The 17351-nt window shown below is 49.7% G+C and overlaps 1 protein-coding gene across 1 annotated transcript in view; it reads left to right on the top strand.

Moving 5' to 3' along the window:
* The window catches only part of SGMS1 (sphingomyelin synthase 1), a 282425-nt gene that overhangs the window by 152572 nt on the left and 112502 nt on the right, over window positions 1-17351 (top strand). The window contains exons 6-8 of the mRNA XM_042961125.1: window positions 14423-14503; window positions 14628-14803; window positions 16448-16528. The gene's annotated coding sequence lies outside the window, so the exon portion shown is untranslated. The remainder of the gene's footprint in view (window positions 1-14422; window positions 14504-14627; window positions 14804-16447; window positions 16529-17351) is intronic.

Genomic DNA, 17351 nt, shown 5'->3' with positions numbered 1-17351 from the left:
CCGAAATGTTGGCGCATTTCCAGGGAATTGTGAGCGCTGCTCTTGGGAAGACGTAAAGGTTGATGGCTTGGTGCCCTGGCTCCAGAGGGGCTCAGTCCACCAGGTGCTGTCTCCTTGCACTGGTAGCCTTTGTCACGGTGCTGCTTCCCCAGATTTATGGTTTCTCCTTCCAAGGGCTGGTTTGCATGTGGCCCTCCTGGCCTCTGCCTCGTCAATTGCGCCCTTGGTTTCTGATGCTGTCTGGGCCGGCGTCTCTGTTCATCTGCTCTAACGACCGGCCTGCGTGCCTCCTACAGAGGCCCCGATCTGGGTCCTGGGCTATGGCCCTGAGCCAGACAGCGTCCCTCCTCTCATTGCATCCGGAGGGGGAGAAGAGTCACATGTGCCAGGTATTGGTGAGTTTTAGGAGGGAAAAGAAAGCAGGGCAAATGCGTGGAGGGACGGTCAGTATGGCATCTTTGATGCAGGGGTGTCAGTGCTCGCTGGGGGGCAAGCTGCAGTCCCGGCGTATCTGACGGAAGTGTGTTTGAGGCCCAAAAACCGCAGTCGCAAAGACCCTCCTCCAGAAGAGCCTGCACAGGTGCCAGCCAAGGGGCCGGCGTGGCTGGACAGGAGTGAGCGAGGGGGGCAGTGAGGTGCGGGTTCAGGGACATAGTGAGTCCGGGCCCCACCGCACGGGGCCTCTACTCTTGGTCTCAGTGCGGCCAGAAAGTACCTGAGGCCGTAAGCACAGGAGCGCCGTGATCGGACTCAGGCTCCAAACGTTCTGGCTGCCGTGTGAAGGGCGTGACATAGGGGACTCAGGGAGGATGCGTAGAGACCAGTTAGGAGGCTCTTGCCAGAGTGCAGGCCAGCCAGGGAAGCTTGGATAGGGAGCGGGGAGTGAAGGGTGAGCAGGACGTGGTCCGATTCTGGGGATACTCCTGAAGAAGGCTCACAGAATTTGGGTGCGGTCAGGTGTGGATTTGGGAGAAAGAGGCATTCAGGATTTCTCCAGAGATTTTGGCCTGAGCTGCCGGTAGGTCGAGTTACCATTTACAGAGATGTGGGAAACACGCAGGAAGAAAATGTTGGGGTTGTGGGGGGCGGGCAAGTGCGTATGAGTTCAGGTACATAGCTTTTGGATATCGAAGTGGGCATACCGAGAAGGTGGTTGGCTGTCTGAACCTGAAGGCTCAGAGAGCCCCCCCTGGGGTTACCTTTTCACTGGCAGTTGCCCTTGGAGGGATGGTACTTAAAACCAGGGGCTTGGATGAGGCCACCTGAAGGGGTCCTTGGGCCTCTGTAGGGGTCTGCAGAGTCCAGACTTTTTACAGCAATACTAAGACCTCCAGTAGAGCTTGTCAGAGGCTGTGTGGGACGTCACAGCAGACTGAACGCGGACACAGACCTGGGAATCGGCCGTTTTCCATTAAGCTGGATATTAAAGAGATTTTCAAGAATGCCAATCACTGCCACTCTTCTTCCAAAATACATGTCTTGTCGTTTTGGAAAATATATTTTTCATTAGAATATGTTACTTTCGTTGGCATGTAATGGGCTTAGCGTTGCTTTTCGATGAATTACTAAATATTTAAAGATTTTCTCAGTTTTCCATCCCAGTAACTATGGATATAAGGCCGCTACACACACGAGCTTTTTGAGCTCCTTAATGGTTTCTAAAAGTGTGAAGAGGTCATGAGATCAAAGCGTTCGAGGACCGCTGACTTAGAGGGGAAATGATAACAGAGGAGACATGGAGAATTGAACTGAGTGACCCTTTTGGTGCTTGCAGAGATCAGGAAGAGCCCACAAAGGAGAGAGAAAAGGAACTGCCGGAGGGAAGGGCGGTGGAAGCGAGCTCGGGGTTCTGGGGGCCAAGTAAGGCGCGGGTTTGGAACAGAAGCCAGAGGTCACCTGTGTCGCATGCTGCTGCTAAGTCGTATTAAAGGAGAACGAGAACTGACCGCTGGCGTTGGCAGTGTCGGAGGTCACTATTGATTTTGAAATGGCTAATTCCAGCAGAGGGGACAAGAGTAGGCTCCGGAGAAGGGAAGTGATTTGTATCACAGTTGGGTTCCTCAGGGTGGAAACTGACCTAGACCCTCTCTTCATTTTGAGCCTGGCCTTCAGACTGACCTTGCATGGGAACCCACCCCAGTGCAGACCAGCTGTGTGGCTGGAACCGAGGATGCGGGCACATACCGGACAGAGTTGCCCAATCCCATTTGCAGTGGGTAGGATCTGGGTTTTTTTTAAGACGTATAAAATGGGCTGTACCAGTTTGCATTCCCACCAACAGTGTAAGAGGGTTCCCCTTTCTGCACATCCTTGGAGTTTACATAAAAACTTAAAAAAAAAAAAAAAGGTATATGGGTTGTTTTTCCTTGAGCTAAGAAACGCGGTTATATGGAGTTAGTTACCAAATAAATTTTCCTTTCTTAAAATTATTGTGTTCTTCCAGAGGAATAACAGGATTCTTTGTATTTCTTGTATATTATTGGTCAGTATCAGAATCAGCATTCTGATGGGTATAATGGGGTACTTTGTGGTTTCCTATGATGATAATGATGTTGAAAATTTTGTCATATGCTTCTTGGCCATTCCTGTGTCTTGTTTCATGAGGTAATCGAGTCAGGTCTTTTGCTTTTTTAAAAAGCTGGACCGTGTGACTTTTTTATTCTTAACTTTTTGTGCTTTTTAGTTCTTGAATTACAGCTGTTCTTTATATATTTTAGATATGAGTCCTTTGTCAGATATGTGTAGTGTGAGTATTTTCCAGTTGGTGGTTGTCCTTTTATTTTCTTAACTGTGTCTTTCCAAAAGCAGAAGTTTTAATTTTGATGAAGTCCAATTTATTGTTTTGTTTTGTTTTTCTTTTATCCATAGTGCTTTGCCTGCTCCATGGTCACAAAAATATTCTCCTGTTTTCCTGCATTATAGTTTCAGCTTCTATGGTTAGTTCTATGTGAGGTGTAGAGGTAAGGATTCATTCATCTTTCCATGTGGATATTTATTTGTTTCTGCCCAATTTGTTGAAAAGGCTATTCTTATACCCACTGAATTATTTTGATATCTTGGTCAAAAAGAATCAGTTGACTATAAACGCATACATCTGTTTTTTTAATGTTTATTTTTGAGAGAGAGAGAGAGAGAGCGTGAGCAAGCAGGGGAGGCTCAGAGAGAGAGGGAGACACAGAATCTGAAGCAGGCTCCGGACTCCGAGCCATCAGCACAGAGCCCGACGCGGGGCTCGGACTCAGGAACCGTGAGATCATGACCTGAGCCGAAGCCGGACGCTTAACTGACTGGGCCACCCAGGCGCCCCTTTATTTCCTTTATTCTTGAAGGGTTTTTGTTGTGCATAGAATTCATAGAAAAGTTTCTCTCCCCCCACCCTCCCCTAGTTCTTTCAGGACGTTGTTGGCTGTCTTTTGGCCTCCTATTTTTAATGAGCTGTCTGCCATCATTCGTATTACTTCTCTGTGTCTTGTCTTCTCTGGTTACATCTACACATCTTCGTTGTTGTTATCTCTGGTTTTCATGACTGGGTGAGGTTTTCTTGTGGTTAACTGAACATCCTACTGTGGTACATTGCTGTTTTTGCTCAGTTCTGAAAGTCTCTGGCCTGTGTTTCTCTACATATATTTTTCCACCCCATTCTCTAGACTGGCCTTTAACTTGTAAATTAGACCACTTAGAGCTCTTGGAGGCTCTTTGTAAACCCTTGTTTTCTCTCCTTGCTTCAGCCTGGATGGTTTATATTGATGTAACTTCAAGTTCACCAGTGCCTTTGCATTATTGTGTCCAAGCTGATAATCTGTTCATCTAATCCAGTATTGTTTATTTCAGACATTGTAGTTTTCAGTTCTAGAATGTCCATTGGTTCTTTCATTTTTTTCTTAATCTTTCTGCGGCAACTTTCCATTTCTTTACCCATTCTGTCTGTCATTCTCCGTAAATTCTTCAGTATATTTAGCATTGGTATTTTAAAATCCTTGTCTTCTGATTCCATTTTCTGGGTCATGTGTAGGTCTATTTCTGTGGACTGATTGGATTATGGATTTACATCTCCCATTTGTATTCATTTTTAATCGTATGGCAGGACATTGCAGATGCTGTATTGTAAAGACATGAATTCTGTTATGTTCCCCCGAGGAAGGTTGAGTGTGTTCAAACAGGCAGTTAAATTATTGGCAAATCAGCTCAAATATTACTTCTTATGCTTTGCTCTCTCTGTTTTGCCTGTACCTCCCAGGAAATGTCTTCTTGCCTTGGGAAGCCATCTTTGTGCCTTAAGCCAGGGTCCTTCCGTGCTTCCAGAGGAGCCCGAGGCCTTTCTCAGGCCCCCGGAGCTGCTGGGCAGCTGTTGGAACTGGTCAGCATCCTACAAATGTTTCAAATGTTGTTTCCCTCAGGATCCTTGGACTCATAGTTCCCAGTTTAGCCAACAAATGTGGAGCTTATTTGCAAATTTGGGACTTCACTCTCCATGGCTTCCTCATTTGGGGGACTTTCTTCCTCAATTTTCTGCCACCCTGGCAGGTCCGTATTCTGACCTACAAGGCTGTGGTTTGCTCTTTGAGTTCCATCTGCTGTGGCCCAGCATGGTTCCACTCTCATGGGATCAGCCATATAAATATAAATTATCACTGAGTGTGATTCTCTTCCTTGAAGGGCTGTAGATAGTTGACTTTCTGCCTGGTTGTTTTCCACCACCTTCAAAGTTTATTTTATATCCGGCCACTGTTTATAATTGTTATTGGGTGGAGGTCAACTCTGTAATCAGAAAGCCAGTCTCCTGAAGAATTTGTTTTGTGTGGTTCATTTCAGTCCTTTATGAAGAAGGGTCAAACCTCTTTCATTTGGAGCTTCAAAATCTCTTCAAGTCATGTATAATGGATGAAACTGTCATTACTGGCCTATAGAGCATTAACTACAAGACAGTATTTATGAGATACTTAGTGTTTATGAAAAGAAATGTAAGATATTAAAATATAATCCAAGATGGGAAATGTGGTAATCGGTCTGATTTAGGCATAGGCTGATGTTCGATTACCACATGAATTGAAATTAAACATACTTAGTATATGTACTTAAAGACTCCAGTGTAAACATCGGAATTAAATTTCAGGTAACTGCGAGGACATTCCTAATGCCTGCCTGCCAATTTCTGACCTATAGAAATAACCTTTAGGACAGGACATTGCACTTTTGAAGTTTCTTACCACCCTAAATTCATTTTGGTCACTGAAGTTGGCGAGGTAAGTTTGTGCAGTTCTCAGAGTCCAAGACCAGAGAGAAATTAGGCCAACTTAAAATATATCGTGCTCCAGGAAAAGTAAGAATGTAGTTAGAAGCTGAAATGAACACCTTCAGCATTGGTGTTGGTCCTGTTTTGCTTTTGTGTGGTGTTCACCATGGTAAGATGTATGGGCGTGACGATATTGGTAGGAATGGGTGAACATTTAAGCAGGTCAGAATCAGTTTGTTTGTTTTTTTTACTCTATTAGCAACGCCCTATTAAATAATAACAGCATTGCCATGTTTCGCATTTTCTGTCTATATAATATTTCCTTGAAACAGCTTTGAAGAATTGTCTAATCAGATTTTTTGTTTGAGATTACTTAAAAAACTACAAAAATATGTGGTCATTGTACAAAAAGAAAGAAAACCCTGTTGACCCTTGAACAATGTGGGGTGGTTAGGGGCACCGACCACCTGCCACCCCAACATGGTTGAAAATCCACGTATACCTTTCGTTTCTCCAAAACGTAACTACTGTTGACCGAAAGCCTTACCTGTAACATAAACAGTAGCTTAACACGTATCTTGTATGTTGTATGTATTACTTACTATATTCTTACAATAGAATAAGCTAGAGAAAAGAGAATGTTACTAGGAAACCCATAAGGAAGAGAAAACACATTTACTGTACTGGACTGTATTTACTGAGAAAGCCCACGTGTACGTGGACCTGTGCAGTTCAGAGGGTCAACTGTACTGATAGATAAAAGGGAAGTCTATTAAGTTAACCCAGATCCCTCTACCGGGTACAACCACACTGTGGGGCGTACGTCATTTTAGCTACTTTTTCTGTTTTCATTGACACAAACGGCTCATAGTACATGTATTTTATAATCTGCCTTATTTCCCTCTTAGTTCAGACAGCTCTATATGTGTGCCGCTGTGTGTGTTGTTATACGTGCCGTGTGCACGTATTGAAACAAAAAAGAAATTGTGCAGATGCTCATTTAAAATCCATCCAGGTAAATAGCTTTGAATTTTCCGGGGCCTAGGTTAAGCGACATTTTATCACCACCCAAAACCACATGTGTTTCCGTAACTGATAAGCGTGAGAGAAAACCTCTTTGCAGCTTCTACTTGAACACGCCTAGGAACAGGTTTCCTGCCCGTCCTCTGTTGAACGCAGGGCCACACTGCCTCATGGCACGTGAACACGGTCCTCTCTCTGGCTTCATCACATGGTACATGGCACAGGCTGGAAAAGCTCCAGAGCTGCTCTGCAGAATCGTGCTCTGCTGATTTGGTGATGACCAGGTGGGTCTCGGGGCAGAGCAGCATCTTGAAACACCAGAGCCTTCTGTTTAGTGCAGCTCTCGTCACCAGCCTCGTGTGTAGGTGTTGAACGAGGCAGCTTTCTGGAGTTCATGGTCGACAAGGGAGGCAGGCGTTGAGCTAGGAAGGAAGTGTCCGCATGCCAAGAGTAGTGAGGAAGTTCAGTGTCAGGGGCGTGCAGGGCAAGTGTCTTGACCTCATCTGGGGTGTTTGAGAAGAGCTTCTTGGAGGAAAAGGTGGTTAGATTGACCCTTGCGTGAAGAACAACAGGAAGGAAATGGCACAGGAAGTCAGAGTTTTCCAGGTAGGCGAGCTGGCCAAGATGGACGTCGGGATTCATTCGGCTGCCTCTCTTCCCGACAGTTTTCTTCTGTAGTTACTTTGGGAACATTGGGGTGATATTTCCCATAATTGCCCATAGAAAATATGGCATCCGTGTCATTACGTGGTAAGACTGGGCTTACCTGTTCACGAGTCATAATCGACACAATATTTTACGGGTTGGTTCTTTGAATCTTAATAACTTGGGATGAGCTAACGCCGAACACACGCATCCCTCGAGTCTCTTCATCCAGTGGTCAGGCTGAGCGCCCACAGGACCGGTGCTTGTGGGGGTGGCCCCACGTGAGGGGACCGTTACGTCGCCCCAGGATTTTACGTCGGCTGTCGCATTTTGTCTTTGCTTCTTTAGTATCACCTCGGTTTTGTATGGAGGTCAGGTGGCCGTGGAGGCCAGGGGCTGGCAGACAACAGCAGGAAGTCCAAGTCTGGCCTGACACCTGTTGTTATAAATATGGTTTTATTGGCACGTGGCCACGCCCACTCGCTTGCGTGTTATCGGTGATGCGTTCGCACGGTGATGACAGAGGTGAGTACTTGCGGAAGATTCTGTGCGCCCTGCAGACTTCCCGGGCCTGTATGGAGAACGTTTCCTGGCCACTGGCCTAGGCACGATCCATAATCCAACGCCCCACACAGTTTCTTCATTTTGGTGGGTATTTATTTCTTCTCATGCTGTCCGTAGCCAGCCCGCCGTTTGTCCTTATTGTCCGGTTTTGCTCTTTCTTCTCTCCTTCCTGACCAGTTCCCGCAGGCTGAGCCAGTAACCGCGCGGCTGACATCACATGACCTCATGTCACAGCGCATCAGTGTCCCTCTTTGTTTTCGGCTCTTCTCTGCTTACACTTTGTCCACTGCTCAGTCTCGGGAGCTCTTCCCATCATGTCTCGCTTCCTAGAGGCCTCGAGGAGAAAAGGCACAGATTGTGGCTCCACGAAAACTGTTTGGGGCCGAGCCCTCCACTAGAAAGGAGCTTACCTGAGGCACGTCCCCGTGCTTCTCTGAGTTCTCTGAACCTCAGGTGGTTTTTCTGGAAATGGGGCATCAGGGTGGTTGGGAGGACGCAGGGACAGAAGTGCTGTTGTGTCTGTGATTCGTCCTTCTCCGTAAAGCTGACCGTGCCGGGTGGCCGGCTTCCTTCCTGTTAGTACCTCTGGGAAAAAGAGAATGCTGGTTTTCAACTTATTGTGGAACAAATGCGGCCTGTTTTTATTTCGAGATTTTGGCTCAGGTAACACCAAGGAAACTATTCTTATTAAATACGGCTTGAATAGGAAAGCACGAAGCTCACGTTATCTGCATTAAAGTACCTCCATCTCACACACACACACACAAACCAGTACCTCCATCACACACACACACACACACACACACACACACACACACACAACTTACTGAATGAAAGCCCTTTGAGTGTATTTTGAAAACCAGAAGCACTGCATTTGGAGAGTACACGCAAGTTCAAGGGATAAGCCAGGGAATTAGAGCCCTTTTTATTCCCGGATGACAGAGCGTGGGCAGAAATTTTGTCCCCATCCTTGTCTGCGGTGGAAGTATCGTGCAGCTGATAAAAATTCAGGCTTTGCCAGGCCGGAGGCAGTATATGCCACCGGCATCCCTCGGCCGTCGTGTGCGAATAACACAGCGACTGATGCCCAGGAATTCTTGGCCACTTAGATCAGGGTGCTCCAGTGGCCAAGGTTGCACGCGTTCGGGAAGGAGATCGTGTTTTTAGATCTAACACAGAGAAGAAAATAGAGGAATGACCTCGTCTTTCAGATGACACCTGACGGCGAGGTAGAAGAGTGTTCTAGAAGGACGCACTCTGCAGACACGTTGTTGCACGAGTCGAGTCGCTTACGTGCTCGCATCCCTTTGGGTTTCCTTTTCCATAAAAGAAATATTTACCTTTTTCCTCAAAGATCTTGCCACCACCCATTTGGGCTTTAGAACTGCCTTGTGTCAGGGTTTGTGAGGATGGACAGATGGGCCGGTGCCTCTGTTTCTCGTCGGTCTTCGGACCGGCGGGCGGACCAGTGGTGGTTAGCCCTCCAGAAAGAGGTTTAATTAGGAGTAAAACCCAGCGGGTTTTCTTTCCCTTCTCCCAGGGAAGGTTCCAGATGGAAACCTGAGGCCACAGGGAGTAGGGGGTTCCTGCCAGCCCTCTGCTGAGTGGCTGCTCCCTGAATAACCGTGCCTGTGTTCTCAGTAACTCGGCCTCAGTTTCCTCTTCTGTCAAGCCAGGATAATGACAGCGTCCCCACTCCTCATGCCGTCGTCCGCGTCAGTGAGTTAGTGCGTGTGAAACATTTGGAAGAGAGGCCCGCGTGCGCTGAGCAGTTTGTTTTAGCTGCAGCAATATTTGTATTAGTAATACTCTGTCCGGGCGCTCACGTGCGTTTGAAACATGCAGGTTGGATACCGTCCTGTCCAGGTAACTCCCGTAGTGGCTTAAGTCCATGCCGAGGAGACAAGACTGCCAGCTCCAAGGGAGGAAATGAGCCTTTCGTTCTTCTTGCTTTGTTTTAAACACGTATTTATTCTTGGTCCTGAGGAAAAGATTAGGAAGGAGAATGGTGAATGAATGACCACCGTTTTTTGTTTGTTTGTTTGTTTAATTGCTTTTAGGCTGTGGGAAGGGTCCCGTGACGGGAGTTCTGGAGGGCTGTGACCCGGGGACAGCCGTCGCACTGCTTTGCTTTGGTAACTCCCGCTGCTGGGGTAGGGGCCGTGTCATCACGCACAAAAGCAAGCTGCTGCTTATTTTAAACACGGAAGTTTCTCGGAGAAAAGAGAACTCCGGTCTGCGTTCCTAACAGCCTCCCACACGTGAGGGGTCCCCCCGTATGCGGTTGTCCACTGGCTCAGATGAGGTCACTTCTGCCAGAGACACGAGGACACTCGACTTGCTTGGGTCAACGGCTCCCGACGCGCAGCCCGGAGCACAGCGCTCCGCCATCGGAGGGAAGCCCGGAGTGTCCGTGGGACGGGTCCGTGGGCTTCGGGACGGGACTGTGTGAGGCAGCGGGAGGGACACGCTGGCACCAGCTGCTCTTCCCCACTTCGTGTGTATTTAAAAAGGAAAAAAGCAGATCATTAGTAAGAAAAGGCAGCCGACTTTAGGGGCATCTCCGTTTCCTCCGAAAACGCCAGGCCTCGCTTTGGGAAATGAAGCGCACGTTTAATACGAACGGGTCCTCGAGGTCGTTTCTTTCTCTTGCCACAGGGCTCGCTGTTTCCAAGTAGGAGCTTGATAGCGTCGTGGAAAGGCCTCTCCAGGCTTGTCCCTCACGGAATATCTGATCCCACTGACTTTGCTGTTCCTGGTTGAAGCTGGAGTCGGGTCGACGGGGGGACGAAGGGGCCTGGGAAACAGGAGGTCCGGGTTCCGCGCTTCTGAGTGAGCCTGGATGGGTCGGCCCCTTGGAGTGTTTGGGTCCCGTGTGTCGTCACCTGTCACGGCGAGGCTAGGCCTGGGAGATGAACGAGGATTCCCCGGCTCTGAAACGATGCAATTGTCCATCCCCCGACCGGTGTCTCCGGGCAGCGAGGGGCCTGTTGCGGTAAGAGGTCCCTGGCTCAGTGAGTTAGTCTTAGCTACGTGCTCTGCTTGGGAACTCCACTTGGGTTGCTTTGTCAAAGTTACTGGTACTTGCTCAGGGGACTTGAGAACATTTCTATTTGGTTCTTAAGGAGCCCCTACTAGCAAGAGTTAGATGGGACTTTGGATGTTTTACTTCTTATGCTGTTCTCAAAACCACTAATACAGAAAGTCTCCAGCTTGCATCTCTGAACATGAGTTTCATAAAGTGCTGAAGCCTGTTATATCACATTTGAAACACTCTTTCGTTTAAATTGTTTTACGAGGGGTAGGATCCCAGCATAGCGCCTGTGGTGATCAAAATCCTCTTGCCAGGGGCGCCGGGGTGGCTCAGTCGGTGGAGCGTCTGACTTCGGCTCAGGTCATGATCTCGTGGTGGGTTTGAGCCTCGCGTGGGGCTCTGTGCTGACAGCTCAGAACCTGGAGCCCGCTTCGGATTCTGTGTCTCCATCTCTCTCTGCCCCTCCCCCGCTCACGCTCTGTCTCTCCCTCTCTCAAAAATAAATACACATTATAAAGAAATCCTCTTGCTGCTTTAAATGTGCGCGTGCTCGGCATGTTCAATAATAGCCTTTGCAGGGCCGCCGGGTGACCAGACCACCATTTGTAAGACCGCCGCTTCCTTGGTCAGCATGTTCCGTTACATCCTCTGTGTGGCAGGAACAGGCCGGGAGGACGTGTGCGGTCAGAGAGGAGTCTCGGGTCTGAGTCAGAGACCGTGGATGGGTAGGCCCCTCTCCCGCGCCCCGGCCCCAGGGCCTCTCTCTTCCTTCCCCTCCTGTCTCGGAAGCGCCCGTGGTTGCGTCAGCCTCCCTTGCCGACTTCCCTTCCCGTATGAGTTACCTGGAGCCGCGGAACACGGTCGCGGCAAACCGGCTTACTCCGCGCACACGCTGTCTCGCGGCGTCTGCGGGTCGGGAGTCCGGGCGTGATTTCGCGGGGGACGAGTTTAGGGCGGCAGTCAAGGCGTCTGCCAGAGCTGCTGTGTCATGTGAGGCTCGACCGGGGAAGGCTTTCCTCGTCAGCTCCCGGGCCTGTTGGCGGTCTCTCGTGGGCTCCGGGACTGAGGCCCTGCTCCGTGTTGGCCGTGGGCGGGACGCTGCCCTCGTGTGGCTCTTCCTCAAAGCCAGCGAGGGAGGGAATCTTGCAGCCGAATGGACGAATGGACACTCCAGGCTTCCGGGAGGTAACCGGATGTATCTCGTCGTGTTTGCTTGCTCCGTCAGTCACGAAGAATCTCAGGCCTTAACCTGCTCAGGGGGTGGCTGTGACACAGGCGTGGGTGGTGAGACACAGGGGCCTTGGGGCCGTTGGAGCCGGCCACATTTGAGGCCGCCTGGGCGCGTGGACACCGCCCTGTCTGTGCATTTTCCCTCTTCACCGGGAGCTTGCTTCTCGTCCCTTCCGCCTCCTTCCTTCCTCCCGCCCACAGACAGTCCAGCCACCGGGGGCGGCCTTTCCTCCTCCTCTGCTGCCGAGATGCAAGGACGGGGGCAGGGAGCTGTCCCTGGTGAGCCTCCCGGGACGGCTGGCACTTAGAGCGTGTGACACATTCCCTCGCAGGCGTTTCTGGGTCATAATGTGCTTTACATCAAGGACCCGAGTGGGGTCCTTTCTGCTTTGGTGTCTCTGGTCACTGCCGTCTCCAAGCACGTGCTGAACCCCGGGGTGAGTTCACGTTCCCGGTGCCGTCCTCCTACGGTCTCTCGCTGTGACCGTGCTGGAGTTTCTCATTTAGAATCGTTAGTGGTTTCCGCCCTCTTACTCTTCGGCTCTGTTAACTGATGTCTGGTATCATCATCTCTTCAGGCGTGTTCGGGGCGTTTCTTGCCTTTCTCGGGCCTGCTCTCGGTCCGTGTCTCGCTGCTCATCCTCGCCGCGGGGGGGCCGTGTGCTGTCGGGGTGAAGCGGCGGGAGCCAAGCCCGGCCGCCTGGGTTCGAACCCCAGCTCTGCCATTTAGTAGCTGGGCGGTGTCGAGCGCGTGATTCCGTTTTGTTTCTGTGTGCCGGGTGTGAACGTTTCCGGGTTTTCCACTGGCCAACAGACCTCTGTGGGGGCTGCCGCTCTCTCTTTGCTCCCAAGATCTGTATGTGTAACGATCGGAGCGGCCTGCGTGTGACTGCCAGATGAACCGTTTCTTCAAGCCCTCTTCTGGCCTCCTGGCAAGGTGGCTGGAGATACTTGAGCTCACGAGGACACCTCTTGTTTCGGTGACATTGCCCGTCCCTGCTGGCCTCCCCGGGACGAAGATAGTGGACTTCCTCCAGCAGCGGCAGCATCCAACGAGACCTTGTTTGCCGTGGGCTTCACTAAAGCGTTTGCGGGCGCCCTGTCTCGGAGCCCGTGTCACCGCACTGAGCTGTGGTGCTGCTGGCAGAGTCTCTCGAGGAGGAAAGCGAGGCTTACAGCCATTCAGCAGCACACCCAGGGGCTTCGTTGCTCTGTGCGTCCGCAAAGCACATGCTCTTGATGACCATAGGACGCTGTCGCCCTGCGAGGAAGCTCGGACCCGGCTTAGCGAACTAGCTCCCTGGGGGAAAAGGGGCGAAGGGTCCGAAACGACACGCCTCGGGGGCACCCGAGCTTTCATCCACTTGCGCGGCCTCGGTGCCCGTGCAAGTGCTGTCCTTGCCCCTGCGGGCCGGAGCTTCCGTGCAAAACAGGAGTCGTTCTCCTCAGACAGGTGTTTGCACGGCGGCTGTGGAATCTTCACGTCGTATAAGAAGCAGGATCGAGAAGGGCTGGGCTGTCAACATGCTCAGCCAGGAGTCCCACATCCAGATTATTCTAAGTGCGGCAGCTAAGTTAATGGCTTGTATTCTGGTGAGACTACCACTGCACTGCGTTCCTTCAAACGCACTTCATCTCAAGCACGTACGACCCCTTCTCCCACCCCGGGACTCAGCACAGCACCTGCTGCCAGACGGGTCGCTCGTTAACGTCAACAGCGGAAGTCGCTTGTTCTTGCGAATAACCACCGTGGCGGTAAAGTACTGACTTGGAGGAGGAATTTCATGCCATGAACCTATTAAAATGGTTTCCATTGAAGTGAGGACAGCAGGTCTTGTGAAAAAAAAAAAAAAAAAAATCAGCTCTAACCTGTAACAAGACAGATTTTCTTGTGTGCATTGTATGCTGGTTTTGAGGGTAAAAGAAGGGTAATCAACTTATTCCAAGCAGTCAGCATCACCGGGGTGAGTCCCAAACAGGGTGGTGTAGGCGGGGTCAAGGAGCACTGTTTTTCACATAGAAAGTTCTGTTTAAAAGTTGGTGTTGGGGCGCCAGGGGGGCCTAGTCAGTTGAGCGTACGACTCTTGATTTCAGCTCATGTCATGATCTCGCGGTTCGTGCGTTCGAGCCCCGTCCCGGATTCTGCGCTGACATCGAGAAGCCTGCTGGGGATTCTCTCTCTCTCTCCCTCTCTCTCTGCCCCTCCCCCTCTCATGCTCACATGCTCTCTTTCTCTCTGTCAAAATAAATAAACTAAACAAAAAAGTTGGTGTTGCCTCTCTTGTGGGTCTTTTTCTTTTCCCTGGAAAACACAGCTGACAGATCCATACTGTTGTTGGTGAGGCCGGAGTGTGAAGCTAGCCTTGGTGACAGGCCGCCTGCCATCCCCGGTGCGGCTTTTCTTTCCCGCAGATGCCCGCCGAGTACTTGGCATTGCATTGCACACCAGAAGGATTAGCACCGGTGGAAATGATTCATTCCCTCTTTCAAGAATTTAGCATCAAAAAAAGAAACGCGGTGCCGATATGAGGAATGCTCACAAATGCACAGCGAGGGCTTTCTATGTGCACATGAGTGAAGGCTGTCCCCTGAGATGGGCGTTTTTATTTGACACTCCTTTCAGAGCAGCTTCGGAAAGTTTGATGTTCTTGTCCAAAGTCTGATTTGAACCTCTCTCCAAAATGTTCACATAGGGAAGGAGTCTGGATTTGAAGGGGTCTAAGCCATCATTGCAGTTGGAGCCGTGAATTTAACAGGCTACCGTACTTGCATTAGTAAGTAAACACGATCGTTGCCGTCATGTCGTGGGGACATAGGCTCCGATGGGCACTGAATATGCGTTATCTCTGATCTGTGTAACTTCTCACCACACTACGTGTCATTATCCCTGTCTTGCAGGCCTGGAAACCGAGGCTTGGAAGGATTCGGTAGCCCGGCAGAGAGCACCCTGCGGGTGCACATCAGGAGTGGCGTTCAAGCCTGTTGGTCAAGCCCGTATCCGGCCCTTCTCCACTGTCCGTGGTTTTGAGAGTCTTCCGTGCCAGGCGACCAGCATACAGAGCTCTTGCTAGCCGGTAAGCCTGGCACTCCGTCCTCTCAGTGCTGGGTGTAATCTCTAAGACCTTGACTCTCCAGTCCTTCCCTGCTGGGCAGATTTCTTTGTTACTAGGAGGCTCTCTGGATTTATGTGGCATTTGGTCTGTTCTTTCCTTTCTTTATGCCCCCCCTTAGTCTCACACACACATGCACACACACACACACGCACGCACATGCACACACACATGCACACGCACACCCTTCCGGTTTGGAGAACTTGAGGCTTCCGTCTATTCCATAACCGAGACGACAGTGTCTCTCATGGCGCCTCAGCGCATGGAGCCATTTCATAATTAGCGTGCATCTCTTCTCCCTGAATGACAACACTGAGGCCTCAGAGAAACAGGTTCCCGTTTTGTACGTCTTGTCCACTTAAAGCTCTACATTCTTCGTGTAAAATAAGCAATAGTTGCATTCTGCCTGGCAGAGGTGTTGTGTTTTCGTTTGGGGCTCCCCTGTGAAGGGAAACAAAGCAGAACTTCCTGTCCCTTTTAGGGACGTGGACCCTAAAGTGTTACGAAATGTAAAAATTGAAAGTAAAGCATTGTTCTGAATGCCTTGCTCTTGGAAGAAGGAAGGCACTTTGTTGAGCATGTGACGTGCTCCGTGACTTACATGAATCTCCAATATTTGAATTGTACGCATGGGTAAGTTAGCAAATCTGATCCTTGAGTGGTGGGTGTCCCGGGTCCTGGGCCAGTACCCTTGTCGGATCAAAGCATGCTTGGTTCGGCAGATTTTATCCTTCCTCTAATTGAATGTTCTCAGCCACACAGTATACTAGGGGGCATTTGACCCTCTTTCAGAAAAGTAGAAATCGGGGCTGGGAAGAGATGAATGGACTTCCCCAAGGTCACGTGGCCAGGAAGCGGTGGGACCTGGAGCCACGGTGTCAACCGTGTGGTGTCCTGTTGAGGGTGGGGGCCTGGATCCCCTCGTGATTGATCTTTCCTGTTCTGTAAATTGTAGACAATTGGAGAAATAGAGCCACGATCCAAATGGGAATCAACACAGATGGTCGCTTAATTACTGGTAAAGCAGGGTTGGAGACCTCGCAGGCTTCAATTACCTCCTTCTCTGAAACTGAAACAGAGTTCAACTCCGGCAGCCTTGACCCAGTCCTCCAGCTCCTGCTGGAGAGAAGCCGGCCGCCGTTGCTGTCCTTGCGGAGGGCCAGAGGGAGCTCCTTGCTGCCCCGCCCAGTGCAGCGGCTGAGCGCTGAGCCAAGGTTTCCTGGGATCCCCCCAGACACATTCGTCTCTCACTGTGAGAATGTGCCAGGAGGGGTGGGGCCGGGAGGGAGACGACTCTGATATGCTTCCTCCCAGGCAACAGACTAAAAGTTCTTCCCCAGAACATACGGGAGGGCATTTTAGGGGTTCACTTCCCCAAACCCCAGCAGTAGATATACTGCTCTTTAAATTTTTTGTTTTCCCTTGGGGTTACGTTTGTCTCTCTCTCTATGTTGTTATTGTCTCCTTCCTTTTTGATTCTGAGGGCAAAGGAAGAGATGGCTATTTTTCTCCATGTTTTGGTCACAGAGAACAGAAAAAGAACCCAGAAACCCAGAAATGGGTCTTTCTGAGACATGTACCTCATCAGATCCTTTCTCCTCACGACAGGTGATGGAAATGTACTGGCATGATGGGAGAAGCTGGTAACTTATAGGAAGCCAAGATGACAAGAATTTTCTTAAATAATCAGTAAGTAAAATTTTGTTGGCCCCTTGGAAGTCTTCCGATTACCGGGTGAATGTTCTACAAGAGACTATGGCAAAAGCATAGCACGATCAAATGACTGAAAAGTCTGAAAGAGAAAATGTTTAAAAAAGAAATACCCAAACACTTCAAAAAACTCATGCTCACATTTGAGCGATTATTCTTTCTGGTAAGTGTGTCATTTTAGGTCGGGAACAGCGGTTGGGGAGATAGAGCCTAAGTATTTAAGGGATTAAGGGAAGATTCCTTTTATATTAACCTCTTCTCAATAAGCTCTTCTCAAATACAGATATTCATGTTCCCCTCGGTTCCATGGGCCCCATTTCTTACCAACTTTTGGTGGGTACGTTTTGGAGGTCAACATGAAGAAACTTGAACTTGGCAACTGTGAATAAAATAGAGCTCCTTGTCTGCACCCTCTCGGTGCATCTCCTCTTACACACATCTGTGGCATTAATGGTTGCTGGTTATCTGACAGTTAAATGTGGTTGATTTTGGTTTCGTTATGATGATGGTAATGTCAGTGCACCGGGTTGCCTAGTGAAAAGGTTGTGTATTTCTGAGTCACACAGTCGGAGGCCTGACTCTTGCTGTTGTGCGTTTAGTGGTTACTCAGCCCCTCGAGCTCAGTTGACTCATCAGTGTGTTGGATTTGATAATCCCGCTCATAAAGCAAAAGGCTGCGGGCAGTACTTTGTGCTATGACTAGGACATTATAGGGCCACCGTAAAAGTACAGCTAACCGTTGAGCAACACGGCTTTGAATCACCCGGGTCCACTTGTCCACAGTTTTTTTTTTTTGTTTTTT

Source organism: Panthera tigris, chromosome D2 (assembly GCF_018350195.1).
Source record: "Panthera tigris isolate Pti1 chromosome D2, P.tigris_Pti1_mat1.1, whole genome shotgun sequence".
Taxonomy (NCBI): Eukaryota; Metazoa; Chordata; class Mammalia; order Carnivora; family Felidae; genus Panthera; species Panthera tigris.
Note: the sequence above shows the minus strand (reverse complement) of the source record. Positions and strands in the feature narration are given on the sequence as shown.